Raw genomic sequence first — 21,306 nt, 5'->3', positions numbered from 1 at the left:
ACAACATATTTAACAAGCATTCCAAAGCAATTTAGGAAAATAAGGAACTAGATTTTTCTACTGAAAATTTCCATTTTAACAAATGTTTCCATAGAGAGAGTGGTGGAGATCACAAGAGATGAAGAATCATATGGGATTAGCTTCAGTAGGATACAGAGATTCTACAGAGCTGGTTTTGAAATGGCAGCATTCTTTAGGAGTTTCTGACTGTACCATGGTAGATAGGATTTCTAAGCTAGCTTACATATAAAAAAAACCCAAAACCCAACAAAACAAACCAGCATGGAGCTGCAGAGACTGGTTCACCTATTTATTGTTAGCTCAGATATTTTTACACTGCAATGCATGGTTTTACATGAATATATTCTTTGTGTGCTCCACATGCAGATGTGTAACCTCCTCTATACTGTGTTTTTTGTGTAGAATGGGAGGGTACTTTTTAAAACATCTACCATAGCTGCACGTGACAAAATGATCTCTTAATTCTGGGCAAACTGAGCCTGTAAACAATACACTGCCTTTTCTATTTAAATACCCACAGTTTTGTGTGATACTAGAACATTGCTATTGAGGTCAGCCCTGTCTTCCGTAATCAGCCATAACAAACAAAATCCAAATTACAGTTGCATCTAATGTCTGATAGTTCTGTTTTGCCTTTCTCTAGTACGTGGATGTGAAGTTAACCAGGAGCTGGTCATGGATCTCATGTACTTTTTAGATAATATTAAAAGGAACAGGACTACATTTCTATTTTAGTTGTTCATTCTCTGTTTTCATTTTGTAGACAGGCAAAACTAGGTCATCCACTGGAACCTTAAGCTGAAGTGAATATGGTCACCTTTGGTTATAATGTGCCAACTGGAATATATTCGGAGTCTCTTTCAACATGAGTATGCGTGTCAGCAGTTAGAACTTCATCTGCTATCCTTGCATCTGCGCATTGCCTACAATAATATATTCCTGATTCCCAGTTCTTCAGGGTTGTGTCAGTAATTCAGTGGTGAAAAGTTAGTTGGAATTTCATTAAGAATCAGAACCCTGGCAGTTCTCACCTAATACTTTCAGGCTTCCTACAGGATCCAGGAAGAATATTGGCTGGTTTTCAGGTGCCTTGGTAGGTACTTTAAACACAAGTGTCTACCATCACCTTTTTAGATTTCCTCTGATTGATACTATGCTACATATCCCATAGACATGTAGAGATTTGGGCTTTTTTTTCTGCTGCCTTAAGTTTTTTTGAGCGAAAAATATCTGCATTTAAAAGTAATACATTGGCAGTGGAAAAAGATACTGAAGCATTTATTTTAGAAGCACATTTTCTAGTTCTTCCTCTTGTTACTGAGAGTCATCATGGTAATTTATGCTGTATGTCTTACTCTCAAGCAAAAATCAGCAACAAAATCCCCCAGAACAACTGTTTAAAAAGACAAACATAGAAGTCTGGGGCAAATGTGTTGTGGGATCATGTGTTATGGAGAAACTGGTTTATATACTTTTGTGCAAGTATGCATCACGTTCCTCTGTTGATGCTATCCAGACACGCATGCCATTGTGTTTTACCATATGAGCTTTTAGAGTACTGCTGTCTTGGGATGTAGCTATTAGAAGGGTATTAACACTTACCAGACTGTAAACTCCAAGATGCCAAAACAGATTATCAGGCTCCATATATAGTGCATGGAGAGAAAATCTCCTAATACAGTGGCTTTGAACAGTTGTATTGATTGTGCTTGAGATCCTTAACTTTAGACAGTGTGAGCACCTTTACATTTGCATTAATGCTAAGCTAATTGCTTTTTAACCTGGTGCAGTGGGACTATATTCTGTGTTCAAATCCATTTGAAGACTGAGTTAGTGTCTATTTGAAATGGGTTTTAAAGAATACAGTGTCTCAACTCCCTAACAGAGATGAACGATCATCATTAGAGCTTGTTAAAACCTCCTATACAGTGAAAAATGGTGTAATTAAAAAAAAAAAATCATTTTATATTGGAATGACAGTCTTGTTTTGAAGTTCTCAAACTTCAAGAAAGGTTTTTAGGAAGTTCTGAAATGCTTCTTTGAAACATTTCTTTACATAGCTTGGGTTAAGACTTTTGAAAGGGAGTGGGCTGTTGAATGGGTTGTAATAATTTGATCTATTTTGAAAATACGTTGTTATGATACACTCGAAGTATCTTAACAAAGTTTGTTGACATAACTCAGGACAAACTACTTTAACCTTTCTGAATCCAAACTGGGGAATGTGCTACGTCTGTAGACTTTGCTTCAAATTTCCATGAGGCCCTTCGGTGTAAAGAATGGGAGAGGCTGCTGGTTAGACTCTCTTTTTGGGGGGGTTGGGGCAGAGAATAAATTAATGTGAACTCTTTAATAGAGGAGTAAAGAGAATATAGATCAAGGTTTTTGGAAGAAGAGCAGGAGTGATTCCATTCACACTCCCTAAAGTGTTGTCAGTTTCTTCGTCACCAGGAAGGAAGCCTGGATGCTGGGCAACTAGAAATGGGTACTGTCTGCTACTAGGGTTATGGACCCTTTTCTGGTGAACATCATGATCCTTCTTAGGGAAGTAGCTAGCTGGTGAAGTGGGGTAAGGTGCCCAAGACTCCCCTTGCTTCTTTGCAGTACTCTGCTCTGTTGCATCTATTTCTTGCAAGTGCAGAAGCATGCCATGCTCTTTGGTCTAGTTCCTATTTTAAGGAAGAGAGACCAAGTATAGGTGTGCCTGCGAGCAGCAAGGGAACAGTCGGTTAATTCTTCAGTGGTTCAGAAATTACCATAGGCGTAGGTGAGGGACCAATGCTGTAAACACAGTGTGAGGACACTATCTAGCATTTTTCAGGGCAGTGACAGTGAAAGCTACACTGGTAAGCATTTTAGCTTCTGGACAGATCAAAGCTTAATGAGTAGACAAAAGGCCCTCATGGCTGGAGATGGGTCAGCAGTCTATCCTTATAAAAGGTCGAAGTTCCAGAAACACAAGTCAACCACAGATTAAACAGCATAACTTGCATTTTGTGGACTAGCTTACAGTCATGTTTTCAGGTATTGTGAGATCTTCCCAGTATTACCTTCTTCCAATTGAGGCAAACATCAAAATAATACCTTCTTTCTGCACCAAAACTAGACCCAGGCAAAGCAAGCGAGAGACAAATTGGGTGAAAATAATTATTCGTGCAGTTCTTTTCTGAGCATGAAATACAGTGACTCGCAACTCCAACATGAGGTATAACTAGTAGCCATTTTTCAAGGAAAAATAAAGTTTTAAATGGTGGGGAATGGTGTATCTTTTCACAAAGTGCAAATACCTAGACAGCATCAGTATTAGCTCTGAAAAAAAAAGCATATTGATGTAAAAATGCTTGGGTTTTGTGGTACTTTTGCATTAAAAAATCTGAATTATATAAATTGGATAAAGATATTTTTCCTTATAGCTTCTCCTTCACTATCTCAGCAGAATAAACATAGCCCTGATAGCAGCAATAGAGAAATAAATTTCACTGTAAGAGTTTGCTTTTTCAGAGGAACTACAGGGGGGGAAAAACCTGTCCTTAAGCTGGAGCAGAAATGCAGATGTGGAGGATTTTTTGGTCTGTGCATCCCTTCCCAGATCCTTCCCTTCTCCCAGCCCTTACCTCCAAGGGGACCTAATCTATAAACATCCCGTCATCCCTGTGCTCTAGCTTCCTTTCTTAGTGTTCTAGCCATCAGTGGCCAGTATCTTTTAACAGAAATGCCTTTTCCTTCTGATAAGTGAAGCCTTTCAGTGCTTCCTGTGAAGAAGTGTGTCCATCTCTTGGATGTCTGGTGTCCATCTGTAAATATTGCACCAGAAAGACTCCAGATAGATAACATGCTTGTGAACAAAGGGCCCAGTCAGCTGATTGACAGTTGTCGTCCTTCTTCAACTGCCAGTAATGAAAAGGGTCAAGCTTTTGAACACCAGCCATGAAAATATGCCTCCTTTATCAACCCTGGTGTACTTATTTTCAGAGTGAGATAAAGCAGTGTAGTCGCAGAATCATAGAATGGTTTGGTTTGGAAGGGACCTTAAAGATCATCTATTTCCAACCCCGCTGCCATGGGCATGGACACCTTCCACCAGACCAGATTGCTCAAAGCCCCATCCAACCTGGCCTTGAACACTTCCAGGGATGGGGCATCCACAATCTCTCTGGGCAACCTGTTCCAGTGTCCCACTACCCTCACAGTGAAGAATTTCTTCCTAATACCTAATCTAAATGTACCCTCTTTCGGCAGACGGTTTAAAACCATCATTCAGCCTGGGCCAAGTGGAGAAGGGCCTTTTGCTCTTTCATACAGTATCTCCTGTGGTGGTTGTACCATCTACATACAATCGCTTAGTGGCAGTAGTATAGTCTGTATATCCATAAACAATTGCTTCCATTGCTTTAGAGTGAGATCTAGGTGTTTGTAAGTCAGTAGTGCTCCTTCTTAATGAATTCCAGAAGAATAACAAGTTTTCCAAAGCAACAGTAGGTGCCACATTCACTAGGATTTCTCCAGCAATGTCATCCATTTACTGAAAACAGGCCTTGTGTCTCAGTTCCCTCTCCAGGAAATGCAAGAAATGAAGAAAGCTGTGACTGATCTCTGCATCATCTTCATTGGCCAAAAGCTTCAAAACATGCTAGTGCGTTAATTAGCTTCTTTTTGAAAGGGATGGTGAGACTGACAGAAAGAGGCAGGTGTCTTTTTGCCTAGGTGCGAGTCATATGGAAAGTTTAAACTCTTTATTCCTCCTTCTGCAGGTATTCTGGCATGTAAAAGTTGCTGTTCTCTCTAGTAAAAACCTTCTGCTTCAAGTAATGTCGGTGCTTTAACATTGCAATTCACTGCAGCAGCTCTAATAATTGCAAAGCTTTCTGTTTTCTGACTGCAATATCTGGATCTTGCCATTTCCCTAAGAATAGTACCCACTAGCACTAATCACGTCCTTTCCAGAAGGAATACACTGGGTTTGAGTGTGCTGGCCCATCTGGCCCCTGTCCTGTTAGAGTGCTTAGTCTCTCTGGGAACAGCTTTCTGTAGCTCAGAGCAAAACAAGGAGATACTGCTAACTTAAGGGTCTTCTGCACTGGGCAACATTTATCCTTGCTCCTTGCACCTCTTCAAGCTGCTGTTCTTGCAGAGATTTTCTATTTACTAACATGTCAGGTGTCTCAATGTCACTGTGGGTATGATGGACCAACATAGCTGCTTGAACTGTCAGTGAGCCTCAGAAATTACCCTTCTTTTTTGGCAGGGGAAGGAAGAGAACAGGTTCTTCTGTTTTTAACCATTTAACATTGGGAGAGCATGAGTCGTTGGTTCTTAACATCCCACTTATTTATCTTGTGAAATGGGTGCTGAAGACAGTTTTTGTGAGACTGAAAAAAACTCAGTGGATTTCTGCCTCATTCAGTGCTATAATTACAAGAATTAGAGGGCTCAGAAAAGGACTACCTGTAGCTTCAGGACTACCCTCAAAACACCACTGATAATAAAAGCAGAAGCTTGTGCTGTGCTCGCTGGCAACGCTGAGCAAACACAAGGATGCAGACAGGAGGAAGGGCAAGTAGCTGAAATGAAAATTTTTCATTCAAATAACCAAAGATTTGCAAAACAACCTGTAGGAAAGACTGGTGAAACTTGAGCTCGAACATTGAATTTAATTTAAAACAGAATGAGATGAAATAAAACACTTGCTTTGTTTTGACAAAAAAAAAAAATCCTTAAAAATAGTACTGTTTCTAAAGAAAAATGTATTTTTAACAAAAACTCATTTTTTCCAGCAAAAGTGTGTGGCTGCACTTTTTTTGATAGGCTCCACTGGTTTGTGATGTTAAAATAGAGCCATTACTAATCATTGTTGTTTACTGTAGGTTTTTTAAGAGTCCAAACCTGTTAATTCAACTTTGCAAATGCAGTTTTTCCCTAGTGAATAGTCAGAATGCTTTCAGGCATGTCAATATAACATTTGCATGTGTTTGGTAGCAGCAGGGATATAGTGCAAGTAAGGTTCATTATATTTTCATAATACAGTTTTTTAAGCATAGAAAAACTTGCACCCAGTCATAGAAGAACAGATTGTGTCAAACATACTTTTGCCAGTGTATTTTAAATGTGAATTCTTTTAATGCTGGACCTTTCTTGAGAGTACGTTTCTGAAAATTACTTTCAATATAAAAGTGTTAGCAAAACCAAAATAAGTGATGAACCTTTAAGAAAAAAAAAACAAAGTCAAAAACGCATTAATTTGGGAAGAAGGTTTTTGTGTCCCCATTTCTGACTTTTCAACTGAAGGTGAGATGACACCAAGTCTGCCTGGTTTGCAGATAAGTTAAACTTTTAAATATGGGACCCTTGAGAGCTAACAGTATAAATATAAACTTTTAAATAGATATGAGTATAATGTGATGGTAGCTGATACTTTTGCATGCTCTTAATAGGAACAAAAACAAACAGTGCATCAGCTTCCCAGCAGGTGTAGTTTTCTTTTCCAACAATCCATTCATTCTCTGTGACTATTGCCAGGGGTAAAATTGTCCATCAAGTTATGTTTCCGTAACAGCTGAGTCTCTCTGGAAAGGTAACCTGTTTTACCTTTCTCAAATCCTGACCTAGAGGCTGGTGGTGGAATGAACATCAATCAGTTCAGTCCTCTCTTTTTGCCTGACATCCCAGATCATTGACAAGATACAATCTCAACAAGGAAACCTGGAGTAAGGGGATAGGATGAAAACTAGGTTAAAATTGTTCCTACTGTAAGAATACTGCAACTACGTCAGGCTTTCATAGTTTCAGAACCCAGAGGGGATCCCAATTATATGTGAACTGGTTTGAATACAAGGGAAGAGGCTATTCCACTTCCCATACAAATGAGAGTAAAGTGCATGGTGCACTTGATTTCAAGAGCTCTGGTAACCAGGCTTTCAACAGGACATTCATATGTCTGTGCAGACTTCCAAATAATCGTTGCACCTGTTACTGAGAAGGTGAAGGACTAGAGTGAGAGAAAAAATGAAGTCTCTTGTCTTGTTAAAATTTCTTCAAAAGAAAAGAATCCCAAAAGATTACACTTACCATGATTTGATAATGAAATTTTCTTTATAGAACTGAATAGAATTTGGTGATTAAAAAAAAGTAGTATTTGTTGCAAGCAGCTGCGGACTCCTACACGCCTGTCACATTTTAAATATCCTTTTCTCTATGCCACCTCAAAAGATCCCAGTAAGAACAATAAGCCTTTAAAGGAAAGGCTAGTTTAATTGAAATAATTAAACTTGACTCTGGAAAGATTTCTCTATGAGCAGGAAGACAGTAAATAGGATATATCTCAACTTTTCAGAGATGATGATTTCAGTCAAATTTTAGATGTTTAGATATTACCTGATTACCCACCCTGCCCCAAAGAAAAACTCTTGTCATCTTGTCTGCAGGGAGAACTCTTTCTGAGACTAACTGGAGATCAAAAAGCAGGAACCCACAGAATTCCTGGAAAAGAGACAAAAATTTAGAAGTGGGTTCATGTCTGTGTGTTGCTAGTGATGACACTTGCACCACGACTGAGTCTTTGCACATGCTGTGCAGCCTGATCCCGGTGATTCTAAGAACAAGTATGCCTACACAGCCGCTGGGGTTTTATTCATTTTGAATTTGAAAAAATCTCTATGCCTGCTGGTGCTGCCTTGAATACTTGTACTTTTTGTTGTTTGAGAAATAGCACTCTGAGATATATCTGCCATTTTAGTGAGGTGGGTAAGACACATGCCAAATAGTCAAGTCCTTACTATATATATGGATTGATAATTTTTGTTCTGAAATGAGATGTAATTGCTTGTCTGAATAACATAAAACTTATTTTTATATGTGTAAATTTTATTTAAATTGCACAGTGTCCATGAATAGTTTAATATGTTGTTTATATAACTTACATAGCACATGCTTTTTGTATATTAGAGTAGTCCTTATGCAAATACTTTTCAAACTTTCATCATGGAGTACTCTGTAAAGGTGGTTTCATGGACCATTGCTTCTTGCACTTTCAAGTATCTAATTCTTTACCTTCCCCCAGCATCTAAAGAGTTGATAGAGTTGAAGAATGTATTGAAAGGGGTGATTTTCAAAAGACAAGATAAAAATTAGCACTTGTGTTTGTTCTGTATTGTCTTTCCTATTTTCCAGTCTGTGTTGTTGACTTGAACATACAAGGTAAAGAGGTGCAGTATTTTAATGGTAGGCCACAGCTTTTTTTATAATCACATATATGTACAAATAAACCAGGCATAAACAGCATTATCAGTGTATACATAGATACAGGACATTTTCTCTTAATTCACAAGAGACGGCAGAATCCCTCAGTACAGTCAAAGACTGTGTTGCAGAGTAGAAGAGGAGATGTCTACAGACATTTTGATGTGTCTGCTACTGAATTCACTCCCAGCATTGTCTTTCCCGATATTTCTTGCTGCAACTATGGCTTGACATTAAATTTGATAAGGGATCTTATATTGCAGAGACCAGTCCCTTGACCATCAGACTGGACCCTATCCTACATGGCTTGGACTCTTGTCACACAAGCAGTGACAGTTTGTGCAGTTAGCTCTCCAACTACTGCTCTACACTAGTAATGTCCGTTAAGATGACTTTTTTTTTTCTGTGAACCCTTTCAGTGTTAGCAATGAATTACCTTAAAGCATTAACTGTCCTCTCCCTCATCCTCTTACCTAGTTGTAATTGAGGATGGGTGGAATTGTTGCTCTTTCTTCTCCAAAGCTACACAGAGAAAGACTGCATTGCAGGAGGTTTCAGGCTTTGAGCGCCTCTGGCTCTTGAGGTGTCTTACTGGGGACACCTGCCTGATAGGCAGTGCAAGTGATTGACTCTTAGTCAAATTACTGTCCTCTAGGAGCCACTGAGGTCCCACAAGCCGGACAACATATGGCAGCATTTGGGTTTTGGCTTGGGGTTTTTGTGCCACTCATAATTTTCTAGAGCAAATTATCAATTCATATTTCATTTACATTCTTGTAATTTATGCAGGTTATTTGGCAACTCACTTGTGTCCACTTGCTCTCTTTTGCTGCTTCTCAAAATTTGTGATAATTCACAAATTTGAATGTAGTAAAATATATGCTGAGGAAAACCTTCCAAGTGAACAGACGGATGTGAAGCAGCTTGGTCCAACAAAGGCGGTTTTATTTGTTTTAACTCCAGTGCATTAGAAGGCTTCTGCAAACTCTGCATATGTTCATCTGTGTTAGCTGAAAAGTAATCATATCTGACATAGGTATCTCTATTGTATCAGAATAGGCACCACTCACTTATTCATAGATATTTAGCAAATACATGTTCTGTGTCAACACCCATTTTCTAAGACTTACTGTATCCATAATATAAGGAACTTTGCTATGATGTCTTAAATGATTTTGCCCTTTACCAATATCCAGACTGATACCTAGACTATGTTTAAACATGACCTTTAAGAGTTTGTGATTTCATAGAATCATAGACTGGCGTAGGTTGGAAGGGACAGCTAGAAGTCATCCAGCCCAACATCCCCATGTTGAGCTAGTTGGTATAGCTGAAGCTCCTTGTGGACTAGGAAAGGTCATATTTTTAAGATAAACACTTCCTCCAGAGTGACACTTTTTGTCAGAGAGGTTTTTGGGTTTTTCTTCTATTTGCTTTGGAAGATTAAAATAAATGAAATTCATTGTTTCCTGGGACACATTGAACTGTATGTGAGACTTTTCTTTGTGAAAACATGCCATGCATGTGTAAAAACAAAAAGCCCCACCTCTGTCACTAGTAGACATGTAGGCAGTCTAACTCCAAATTGAATATACATGTGTGGCAGGACAGCAGCAGCAAAATTCAGTCTATGTATTTCATAGATATTATAAGTGAGGAAAGTCATATTTTCACTAATTATTTTGTAACCATGGTGGAGATACATTGTTCAATGATGGGTACTACTTGGCTGAAATGAAACTGGTAAATGATGAGGGACTGCAGAAACTTTGATCCCTTAAGAGAGTATGACAGGTTGTCCAGTGTCTGAGGAAGGAGCAGAGATGGCCTGTGTGTGTGAAGGGGAAGGGAGATTGAGTCCCCTTTTGTCCTAATGCCTGATCAGGCAACATGAACCATGACCCTGTGTTGAGTCGCTCAGCTAGAAGCAGGCATGGGGTATCAGTCAGAAAGAAGTTTTAACTTGCTTTTCTCTCCATTTCATGTGTATGCCCCGCCAAAGTAACCTGCTAGCTTCCTTAGGAGGGGACTGATAGGACTTGTATTCACAAAGGAACTTGGTTCTGGCCTTTTTTAATCTGGTGTATAAGATTAGGAAATCAGAGAGGAGCTGTGATGCCATACCAAGAATGCAGGAGATAAAGATGGGGCCGTCTGCAGAGATTAAGCTCTGATAGTTTTTTCTAGCTATTGCCCATTTAAGATGTTTGTGTGGGAAGAAGTCTGTATCTACCATAGGGACATTTATAAGCATTTTGTCCCAGTATCAGCAGTTCTTTTAATACGTGTACAAATGATTCTCTTTGAATTATGTGACAGTCTGAACCAGCAGTTTGTAACCTTTGCTGCCATATATAGCGGAGATTATTTAGTGACATTAGTCTTGTAAGACTCGATTTATTTAGCTTGTCAAGAAAAGGGTTGAGAGATGCCTGTATTTACCAGCACGTGGAAGGATAGTGGGAGACTTTTTAACCTTCTTGATAAGAGCGTAATGTGGCCCAGTGGCTGAAATTGGATGTTACATAAAGGAGGCACAGTTTTGTACCTGTGAAAATAGGTGAATGTTGGTCCATATTAGAAATGGAGTGTATCAGGGACAAAACAAACTTTTATCAAAGCTGGTATGCTATCTCTACCAGCAGCCACAAACAGATGTCTAGGAAGGAGCAGGAAAGCATGGTGACTAGGGTTGTGCTTCCTCCCAAAACTCTTCTACTTTCCAGTCTTTTTTAGCTCTGATTTTTCTAAGCCAGATGCAGTTTCTCTGTATGTAGTAATCTTCAGTGATTTTTTTATTCCATGGTGGTATTCTGCCTCCCTTTGAACCATTTTTAGCTTTAGGGTCCACGGTGTCCTTTGGCAAGAAGTGCTACAACTCATTATCCTCGGTGCTAAGGACGTGGGTTGATTATTTGCAGACATCTTAATATATTCTGATCAGGTTTGGTGGAAAAATTCTTTAGCTTTTACATATAAGAGCAGGTGTTTGGCTGAATTATCATGGAGATCCTTTTGGCTTCTGGAACCTGTGAATTTGAGTTTTTGTCATTTTATTTTACAGGCCTCATGGAAAACATGACAGCCTGATTTGCTTTTAGCTTGTTAATGATGCTTGCAAATTTGCTTTAAGACAATTAGTATAATCAAATCATGTGCTTCAGGGCTTTAGGTAACTCCTTTTTTCCTCTGTTTGTGTATAGGTGGCCAAATAATGTGAATTGGTGCAGAGTCTCCTCTTTTTTGGATGCCAGGTTACCATTTTGCTAACACAATGAAAGCCAGACAGTTTGGGAAAATTCAAGTTGGCAAGGTTCTTGTAGTTCCTGGTCTTCCACTATAATATGGTACATGAATTGACTTACCTAATCTGTTCCTTGCCACCATAGGGGGGATATTAGGTGCTGGGTGTACTTTCCTGTCTTTTTCTCATGGAAAATTGTTTAATCTGCCCAAAACAGACATGTCTGAGAACTGTCAGTTTGGTAGTTGTCATTAGATGAGATATGCAGGAGTTGGTGGTGGCTGATCTCATGGCCTGTTGTGTCTTTGAAGTGTGCTGAGCAGTTATACTGCAATATAGCAAATGACATTGTTTCGTTTCTTAAAATAGCTAAGGTCATTTCTATCACTTGGGACTGGGACACTTGAAAGTCCATCTTCCAAACTCTGTTAACTTTATAGAAGAAGAAAATACCACATTAATGAGGAATAGGTTTATAGTGCTTAATATATTTAGTTATTTTCATGTGTGACTCGTATAAAATTGTATTATGCATCTAAAATTTTAATTTAATTATAAATATAAATTTAAAGTAAATACTCCATTAGTAATTAGCTATGTTGGCTTTCTTATAAGAGGCATTTATGTGTAGAAGGGTCAAACATTTGTTTCATGACAGGAGTGCTCAGAAATACTAAGAGGTTGAATCTTTCTGCTGTTTGGGATCTCCTGCATTTCAAGGGGGGCACTTTGCTAGGGAGTTCTAGCCAGCACCTCCATAATGCATAGCCAGATTTCTGCAGCCCATGCTTTCTGCCTAACAGTTGAGTTACATCTTGCCTTTGTGACTACTGTATGCCTTCATTTATTTTTTTAAAGGCATCTTTATAGTCACAATAGGCAGTTTTTTAAAAGTTCAGCTGAATATAGGCAGCTGCTTTCCCTGGAGTACATGCATTTAAAAGTTACTGTCTTTCTACTCATGTATTGTGTACATAATGTTTTCCAGCCAACATTAATCATACTGGGTAGCTTTGAGGGCAAAACTGTTGCACTAAGATAAACATTTGAGAGTCTGCTTTAATGCCCAAAGCCTCTTAGCTTTTTTAGGTCAAATTATCTTGTATCTTCTGTGTTTCTAGGCATGCTACTACTAAATGCTACTTTTAAAATTCAAATTCTCTGTTGTATTTTTGTTGACAAGCTTAAAGAGAAGATATCTCACAATTAAGGTCCCAACATCAATGGCGAGAACAAGATTGTGGTTCTACTTTCTTATAGCTGGCATTTAAGAAGAATGCTAGTTGTATTATACTTACAATATTGCCTATGCTTTTTGTATTCTACCAGTGTCAATATCATAATACTGGTGCAAAATGAGGATGTTCTTTTACAACAGTGTGCTAGGAGTTAAAATTTTGTTGACCAGAATATATGAGTTCAAGTCGTTTACACTTTTATTTTTCTGAAAGACTTTGTCTTACAAATACTGTTTTCTGCAAGCTATAAATAATTGTAATTAAACATGATATAAAAAAAAAGAAAGCATTATGTACTGTGCAACTATCCTAGAAAAGACAAATAGAACTAATTTTCTTAAGAGCATTATGCCTTGGTTTTTGCATTGATATCAGCTGAGAAAAAGAACTCAATTGATAAGAATTCTTTTTTCACAAGATATTTTCAAAAGTTGTAGCTTTGTTAAATAGATGAGTGCCACACAACAAATTTTCTTTACTTTCCTCCTCAGTGAATGTCCTTGGCTAATATTTGCCATGTACTCAGCTAAAGATTGGCTTATTGAGGAATGAGAAGAAATGTTTGTAAAAACATGGGTTTCTTCTGCTGTGAAACATTGGCTGGAGTGTGTGCACAATGTGATTTTTCTAAAGTTGGGTTTACTGGCAGGGGATATATGTGAAAATGTCCAAAAACCAGAGACCTGATCTATTTCTGCTGGTAGCTAGCGTGATGCCATTAGTGTCTGTAATCTAGGGAGCTTGGGGGGAGGGGAGGGGGGAGTGAGGGAGGGTTGTTAGCAGTTTTTTAAAATATCTCCTTAAAAGCCAGATAGTGACAGAGTTAGAGAGGAAAAGCTGTCAGATAGTCAAATATCTGGGAGGTGGTTTGGCTGTCACAGTATATGAAAGTTACATAAGGTGTATAAGCATGTTGCATAAGTGCTCCCTGGTGCTCCAGGTCACCAGCTGCTCTTCCAAAACTAACCACTGCCTGCCTGAAAGCAGCCCAGAAACACAGGCAGCACACATGGAAAATGGGCATCCACATTATTTCTACAGCAGTGGCAACATGTTTGCATGAGATACACATACAAGTATATTCAAAAGTAATATAATGATTTGTAAGAAGAACAAAATCAAATGTCCGCAAGAAATGAGTTTAATTTTATTTTGACTAAGTGAGTATCAGTTTAAAAGAGCAGATCACATGCAGAAACTTGTATTGCAGTGGAATATGTTTCAATACTGTGAAATGATGGGGAGTTTTTAGGCCCAGCAGGAAGGACCTGCTGTTTATATACAGTCTGAATAAGCATTTCTTTGCATTTGGAAAAGAGAATTGCAGCTCAGCTTTTGCTAGCTTTTTTGATACTGCTAGTAAAATCTTCTTTGCAGTTCTGCAAACAGAAGTGTGGATATTTCTTGGGGCCGGGGGGGGAGGAGAAGACAGGTGGGGGCAAATCTGCCCCTCTGAAGGCCTCGCTCTTTAATCCATCACAGTTTAAGATCAAGACCAAAAGGTGTTTGATGATGATGAACCTTTTCCACCCTCTGAAGCACATTTTAACAGTAAGAGCTCGACTCTTCGTGCTTTGGTCAGATAGCTGCAGCACCATCTTGACAGTGCGCCAGACTTCATTTATATTAAAGGTTAAATGGTTGAAATCACTGTATTTAGTATCTGTAACAGATAACAGATGAGAGCTCTACAAGATGTTCTCTTCTCCTTAAGTTATTGGAAAGGTCGAATTCAGCTTTGCAGAGGAGTACCCTCCTTTTTCATCCCTCAGCCTCCTCTCAAAAACTCACTCAGAGGTGGGAAAGATGGCAGAATACCTTCATACAGATGGCATGGGGTCTTTGCAAGGAGCTTGTTTTAATCCAGATGTTCTGGAACACAGATGACATGTCCTCTCCATGGGTTTCAGAGGCTAAGTGCTGACAGAGTGCTACGATGGTCACTGTCCAAAGAAACCAGGAGCAGTATCAGTTCCACTCTGTCCAGAAACACTGCTTTGGACTTGGGATAATTCGCCATTAAGCTGAAGCCTCTGTACCTGTCAAACATCTGACTAAACTGAACACATTTTTTATTAGAGACATCTCTTGGATGTTGCATGCTGTAATCACATTGGTCTTGACAATCCTAAGAAAAAAGGATATGCCTAAGGCTCCATTACCGTGATGCAGATTGTGCTAGTAGTCTGCTGATATGTAAGTTCAGCCTGTAGCCCAGTTACCTCTTCTGCCTGATACTGCTTCACAGAGCTGCAGTCGGGATCTACATTCATATCCAGCATTGCTGCATCTGGTGTATTACAGTAGGGTTAATACAATTCATTGCCAGAGTGAGGGGCAGTTCAGCTGTAGGTCAGAACCTTCTTCTCCATGAAACAAAGAACAAAATTTTGTGTAGACTGACTTGCTAAGTAAAGTGAAGGAAATTCTGTCCATTGGCAGTCTAACGTTAAGCACTAACCTCCCGTGAAAAACTTTCTGCTATTTTAGTCTGTTGGCTCGTCCTAGAGTAATCACAGCTTTCCGTTAACTCTACAAAGAAAGACTTGGCAGAATTTGCTGCAGCCTGTTTTCCTACTCAGTGCCATAAAACAGATTTTGTCACCTCACAATTGCTGGGATCTCATTGTCTAGTTTGTGAGAAACTGCTTTTTGCTTTGTTAGTGCAAACTGAGTTTTATGTCTTTTCCTTGAGGAAAGTATCTTCTGATTTCCCATGTCTAGGAAGATTGCCCCATGAAGCCATCCTGCAGTCCCTGTTCTGTTTAAGTGGAACATTTCACACACATATCCCGTCCACATGGTAACTTATTTCTAGTCACTGGGAGTAAGATCTCTGTGGACAGTTTTTTAAAGAAGAGTAATTTTTTACATGTTGTAGTAAGTAATAGGTTCTTCAGGATGTATAGCCTATGTCCATCATACTGCACTATAATCCTTTGCCGCAACAGAATTTTATATCTTAGCGATTCCTTATTGATAAAGAAGTGGGGAGCTGGTTGTTCCTTCTCCAATTGGGACTTCAGGACAGCCAGACCACAATGATCATGGGTGTCAAGTGTATCACCAGCAAAATCCATACAACAATATAACTTAAAGAAACAGTTAAAGTAAAATAATGTTTCTTTAGCATTTAGTTTGTAGGTAAACAAGGGGCAGATGAGTTAGCTCAGTGTGGTGAGGCACTGGAACAGGTTGCCCAGAGAGGTTGTGGATACCCCATCCCTGGAAGTGTTCAAGGCCAGGTTGCATGGGGCTTTGAGCAACCTGGTGTAGTGGAAGGGGGCTGGAACTAGATGATCTTCAAGGTCCCTTCCAACCCAAACCATTCTATGATTCTAGTTCAGTACATCAATCTGCAGCCAGGCTGTTACCTTTGTCTGATAAAAACAGTCCCTGACTATGAAATAAATGTGGTTTGTGGGGATTGTTTGGTGTAAAAATGGTCTCCTCCCCTTCCTGCCCTGTTCTCTCAAATTTTGTACCTGCTTTTCTTCTTATTCTGTCCATTGTTCTGAAAGCACAGAAGTCTTTATTCATTTTGGTGCGTAGACTCTTGTAATCTTTTCAGTTTTGCATTTCTTTGTTTTACTTATCTTAATGTTTATAACCTCCATGGGAGAGATGTTGTTAGGCTGTCATGCAGTGAGTTTCATGAACCTGATTTAATAAATATACTCTTTGCCTTGTTGCAGTTCACCCTGACCTCTGATCGGTTATTAGGCATTTTAAAGTCCCTGTGCAGTGAGTATTTTGAAAACATCCATTTTATTTGCCACGATGAGTGTTCCACAGCTCTTCACACAGTGACAATGGAATTAATCCAGGAAAAGAAACGAGCTGAAAAAAGTCATTTAAGTACCCATGCCAGCCTTGCTCCACTGGGCCGTTTGTTTACATTGATTTTATTAGGACACAAAGAAAGAACTAAGGAAGAAAAGAATCTATTCTGAATTGTGCTGTTCACTCATCACAATATTCAGTATTTGAACAAAATCTCCCAGCCTCTCAACTAGATTAAATTGCATTTAATTTACCCTTATTATACACACATTTTGGTTATAACACTCAAAATACTTGGTTCTCGAAGGCCTTCGTTTCAATGAGAACAGAATGTTCTGGTTTGGAAAGAAAGCCTGGTGCAAACAAAATTGAATGCTGAAAGCTGAAATTGAAAGTTCAGGGAGGTGGAGAAGTGACAGGAAAGGTAGTTGCACACTCATAAGATGTTCCTTCATTTGTTTTTTAATTTTGCATTGATGCCAAAATCAAGCAATTTCATTGTCTTCACAGTAGAAAAAATGAGTGATTCCCACCTTCATCAGCATGTTGAAATGTACGTTAACTGTGAATTCTCTTGTTTCTATTAGAAGTACATCTTTATTTTCCTAATGCACTAACACCTGTGCATGTATAGACATCCTTATACACTTGCACATGCATATGGGTCTGCACATAACCATATGGGCTTTGTAACTGGTTTTTGGTAGTACTGAATCAGCTTGTCAGTGACAATTTTGATAGTAATTGTGATACTGAATCTTTCTGTAGCTGCTTTGTTTAACTTTTGTTTATTATTTCAGGTTTTTTTTTTAAAGTATTAATTTTTTTTCCTCTGGGTATATGTGCAACTCATGGCCCTGATACTGCATATGCTCATGTGGAAATATAATTTTATCTGTATGAGCTGTTCTGCCTCTTGTAAAATAACTTTCATGTGTCTTTTTGAGATAGAAGTTCTGCAGTTTGATTAGAACGGCTGGGCTGGTCATGAGAAATTTTTAGATATATTAAGCCTTGGAATATTGGAGTAGAGTCTGGTTTAATTTCACCAACTGGGAGTAAAGAATGCAGATTTAAGAAGGTCAAGCCAGTGATTCTTTTACAGCTGAGTGGAAACCACAGTTTCTGAAGGCTGGATTGATGAATGAATGCTCTGTGGTTGTGCTTTGTAACTACTCAACTAAACCAGAAAAGATTACAGTAACATTGTGAATCCGTAAGCAATGTGAGATAATACAATGTTATTTTCTAAACATGGCTCAATTAAAATAAGAAAAGCATCATTGCACAGATGCAATGAGCTTGACATTTATATAGCTTTGAGAAGATGCACACTGCTAGATAAACTTTGTGCACTTTTATACACTCAAGGTGTTAGCTACTTTGGTTATTGGACAAAGGACAACATTTCTGTACTGTCTGAGGACAATCCTAATGCCTGGTATATCCACATGTACAGATACTTCCATACACTTTAAATCATTGAAGTCAGTGGATAGGTATAGAAGTTAAGGAGCCCTGTGCCTGTGAGGAAGAAAAAATATTTTAACAGCATAAAACTCCTATAACTAATTAGAAGTGTTTGTATAGTACTAGCATTTTGTGATCATAGCTAATACAATGTAAAGTAAAATATCTGTACTTAATATTATATAGACATACTGGGAGAATTCGCTTTAGATATGCTGGTCTCCCCTGTTCCTTGAAGAAAAGCAGAAAAAGAGGTTCCTCTGGAAGGTAATTCAGAGCAGGAACCGACCTTGAGTTATGAGCAATCTATGAAGGAACCTACCCCTGTCTCTTAACTGTACATGGAGCATCTTGGGCAAGTCTCCCTTAGGGTAAAGTGTGAATGACTTCATAGATAGACACCAGCTAAGAACTTGGTCCATAATATAAATCCTGCTTGAAAATGAAAGTGTTTATATTTTGGCAAGTAAGGGACAAAATTAGAACACCCTAGAACATAGGGTGATTTTGCTTGTTATTCTGTTTATTTTTCATAAATATCTTGGATCACTTTAACGAACACTAAGACTAAAGTTTTTTTGTATCCACTTGTTTGTTTTTTTATGCGTAAAGGTCTTTCCATTTTCACTTTTAGGTTTGTTTCCGCCATTATCATGATCACTCTTTTATGCAGAGGGAAAGCATACAATTGAGTTTCCTGCAGAGTATTACACAAGAATGACATAGTTCACCAAAGGCAGTGCAAAAAAAAAAAAAAAAAAAAATATATATATACCCTGTTGTCAGAGAATAGCATTGCAAACAGTTTCTGTTCTGATCTTAAGAACTTTTGCACCTGTGCCAGGTATAAAATTAGCAATTGGAAATTTGACTTCAAATTGACTGAATCCCTTGAAATGAACACATTGGAGAGCAGTATTGGTTTCCAAGGCAACAATCAGCCGTGTTCCTAAGGACATGAAAGGTGTTTCAATGACAAGGTTGGCTTCAGAGAACATCTTACTAAAATTTTACATTCATTGAGAATATCCAGAACTACGAAACTTTCATAATGTGGAGTACAGCTCTCAATACATCTTTACTCAGTCATGAGTAAACTCACTCCTACAAAATATATTCCCTTCCCAACACCATATTCTAAATATGTTACAGTTCATGCTGCATTTCCAATTTCTCCCTGTGGCTATTATAGGACACAAGTAGCGATATCTATAGCTAAGATTATGTAATACTTTCTGTTACATTAAACTACAGTATTAGAATGATAGCAAAAATTAGGCTCTGGAGATGACATGGTAAAAAAAATAATCAGGTATTTTGGCAGATCTAATCACAGTTAGATCTATTGAAGGGTTCTTAGCCCCCCAGGAAGATATGATCATGATGACTCATTAATGCCTGATCATGGTTTTATGAAATGTTCTTTATACATCAAAAGTTATTTTATTCAGGATACTTTTTACAGATGCACATGGAGAGCTTTTCCATACCTGTGTGGCAACATAAAAGAACAAACAATGATTTTTGATGGAGAAGCTTGCTAGCAAGGAAACAATGATGACATTTCTTTGGCAAAGCGATGAGAAGAGTTAGCTCTCCATGTCAAAGTGGAGCAAGTGGATGAGGAGTAGATTATAAAACTTCTGAAAGTTGGAAGAAGTTAGTTTGATGCAAAGGAACAGTAAGCTGAAGAGTATGATAATAAAGTCAAAGGAACAAATTAGATTATTTTAACAGTATATGGGAGCTATGAGTGCAGGCATAAAAACTCAGAGATTCAACTGACATGGAGACAGAGGAATTTGGTGTTGGGACAGGTTTCACATTTGCAAATGATTCTTTGCTCTCTAGTTACACATTTGTTTCATAAATATGCAGATTAAAATTCTTAACACATTTTGGAGATTTGTCTAGCTTGTTTGTGAAGTGAAGAGTAGATTTGGAAAATAATGATCTTGAGGCAGTACTATTGGGGAGAAGCGATTTACTGAATAATGTAACTACTTCCTGCAAATCCTTGGAGACAGAATTCTCAAATTACAGTTTCTAATTCCATAGAAATATACTAACTTGAAATTGTAACCTATTTAATTCTCTTTATATGGAAAAGATTGGTTTGTTTTGGAGGTTTATTAATCAGCAGATATACTTCTCTGAGAGCTATCATTATAATGGTTTTGAAAGCCTCAATTGTTTTCTAAAATATAGGTATTAAAACCTGTGTAGCTTTCCTGTTGAGTCTAAATGGTGAAAGGTACATATCTGTTTCACTTCATTACTTTTTACAAGAGTCAAGAAGCACAAAAGTCTTCAGCTGGAATAATCAGCCCAACTTCATTAGATTCGAGAGCCTCCCACTCTCAAGAGATCTAGCCCAGAGGGTTTTTTTAGTGATGTTTGATGCTTAAAACACCTAATGTTTTGAAAGATCTTCTAAAACTGAAAACAGCACTAAGTATCAATACCAAAATGGGCACTGAAGATTTGTTAGTGATATAATGATTATAAAGTGGAACTAAAGTGAGCAATAGTAAATGGAAGGGAACTTGCCAAACCACAGTTTTGGACCTTGTGCTCCAGATCATTATTCAGGGTTGCACTGCAATTTTTATTCCCCCCAATATTCTTACCTCAGTCTGTGGTAAGTTGGATGATGTTCAGTGAGTGAGGTTGCTTTACCTAAATTTATTTTTATTTTCACTGTTTAGTGGCAAGGTGAATATTTTCTTCTCTGCTTAGAACCTAACTGCTGTTCCTTGATTTACATGCTGTTTATTATTCAGGATATACAGTTCCTCCATACACAGGATAGAACACAATCTATACTTAAGCAGTGTAAATTCAGAGCTGTCTCATTTGCAAATAAATGGTAGTTCTACCTAAGTCTTGGATCTTAAAAATTGTAATTGCAATCACTACTTTTTGTTTCTCTGTTGCCTGCTTAATGTATTCTGACTTCTGAAGAAGGTAGGGATTTTTCAGAAGTAATGTATGATAATGTAATCAAAAGCCTAAGTGGGATTTTCAGAAACGGTGGTGGATTGAGTGTCTAATTTCCACTGTCTATCACTACAAATTATGTGTGGCCTTTAGAAATTTTTGAAAAGTCCACCTTTCATTTCAGTTGCCAAATACAAAACTGAATCGATGGTATTTATAATCTTTAACCTCAAGTAACTTTTATCAGACTGTCTAAGACTAATTTTTAGGTGTACATCCTTCATACCAATCTGTGCAATCCAGGTGTTGCTCGTAACTGCAAACAACTGGAAAGCTATTCACTTAATACAGCAAGTGAAGTATCGTGTCTTGAAT

The 21,306-nt window shown here is 38.1% G+C and overlaps 1 protein-coding gene across 2 annotated transcripts in view; it reads left to right on the top strand.

Annotated features, from left to right (window-relative positions):
- The window catches only part of ANO10 (anoctamin 10), a 130,167-nt gene that overhangs the window by 86,298 nt on the left and 22,563 nt on the right, over positions 1-21,306 (top strand). The window lies entirely within an intron of this gene.

This window comes from Harpia harpyja, chromosome 1 (assembly GCF_026419915.1).
Source record: "Harpia harpyja isolate bHarHar1 chromosome 1, bHarHar1 primary haplotype, whole genome shotgun sequence".
Taxonomy (NCBI): Eukaryota; Metazoa; Chordata; class Aves; order Accipitriformes; family Accipitridae; genus Harpia; species Harpia harpyja.
Note: the sequence above shows the minus strand (reverse complement) of the source record. Positions and strands in the feature narration are given on the sequence as shown.